This window comes from Amborella trichopoda, chromosome 1 (genome assembly GCF_054954075.1).
Source record: "Amborella trichopoda isolate Santa Cruz 75 chromosome 1, AtrichopodaSantaCruz75HAP2 v2.0, whole genome shotgun sequence".
NCBI classification, from domain to species: domain Eukaryota; kingdom Viridiplantae; phylum Streptophyta; class Magnoliopsida; order Amborellales; family Amborellaceae; genus Amborella; species Amborella trichopoda.
In genome coordinates, this window is record NC_142336.1 from 60,153,289 (window position 1) to 60,155,045 (window position 1,757).

The following is a 1,757-nucleotide window of genomic DNA, read 5'->3' on the forward strand; positions in this document are numbered from 1 at the left end:
GATAGATCTTGCGAAGGTGGACTTACAATATCAGGTGTGTGTCAAAACGCACCCACCTAGAGAGAGGGAGAGGGAGAGGGAGAGGGAGATTGCAAGTGGTAAGATAAAATTAACAGAAATTTCACAAACTGGTTGCCCTCAATCAGTGTTTCAAAACTCGCTGATCTGGACTTGAGATGACCGGTTCATATAAAAAAATTCGGTAAACTTAGTGTTGGTTATGAGTAGGAATTGGCCAGTTCATATAAGTTAAAACTCATTTATTTGGAAAGTGAAAAGATACTCTAACCACTACTTTGCTTTTTCCAAATGATTAAAAATGCATATATTATATGACGTATAAATTTCTTTGCTTATCTCCCTCCTTTTTTTTTTTTCGATCCATTTTTTTAAAATTGCTTCCAACCGGTTAGGCATCAGCTAAGTAAAGAATAAGCAGAAAAAACAGAGAATATAAAGCAATCAAGAAGATCAAAAGAAAGGATGAAGTTTTTACAGGGCCTAGACTTTGTGACCAAAAAAAATAAAAAATGCCTCACCTTAAATCTTAATCCGGAAAAGCACTTGGGATATCGGAAATTTTCATGATGGCTAATCAATTTTCTCGTGGATCTGTGAACATTTATTTTTAGGGTGAAATGGATGGTCTAGAGGATTTGTTGCAATATACATTATTTTTAAAACTCAAACTGCTTTTTTTTTTTCACAACCATAATTTTCAAGATGAGATGATCGATTTAAAAGTTTTCTAAGGCTTGAATGGCAATATTTGATGAGTGATGAGGTGAAATTTTATTTATTTTATAGAGCAGCAGGCCTATCAAACCATTTTCCTAAAAGAAATTGGCCAAGAATGAGTTCTCCTGGCCCTCTTTTGTTCCATCAATGAATATATGCAGTAGAATCCACATTTCTCAACCACTTGTCAATTTGACTCCTCATGTTGGCTTCTCGGGGACATGTGGGCAAGGCATGGGCCAAGCATCAAGGGGATAGAGATATTATAAGTATTAAATAAATGAAAAAAAAGAAGAAAATAATAAATAGAAAAAAAAAAAGATTCAAGAATTCCATATTGATGTTACCTAACCCAAATAAGGAATAAGTTGCAGAAATCTCCTTTGAGTGGGATTTCAATCACGTTGCCTAACTTCAAAGCACCAAAACTTGCAAGCACCCTACTACTTTATTCCTTCAGTCAAAAGACGTAGCATTTGGAAGGATTTTTTAATATGAAATTTTGAGCCCCACCTAAGAATAATATTTTTTAAAAGGAAAAAAAAGAATTTTGAATCTTTTAGCACTTGGATCTCACCCTCTAAAAATTGAAGTCTCCTATTGAATCTAGTTGCAATATTATTTTCAAGTATATAGAGATTGCAATTTGCATTTTTGTTTTTTAAAAAAAAATTAAGGTTAGTCTATGAATTGAAAAGGTTAAATCTCAAGAATTTGGGGTCCTAAGGTTACTTCTACCTTGGATTTTACGATAATGATAAATAGAAATTTACTCCTTGCTGGCGTCACCCTCAATAAAAACAAACATAGAAATTACAAAAGGAAATCGGTCTGCACCAAGAAAAAGGGCCTCAAAAAGGAAAATCACAGTTACTTGTTGCTTTCGAGCTCTAGTTTGCAATGAAAAATATTAAAATTGATTAAAATCGAACAAACCCTAATCAAACCCTAAGAAAAGAATTGAACTTTGGGCAATGATTTCATACAACGATTGTATCATAGTATAATGCAATCACACT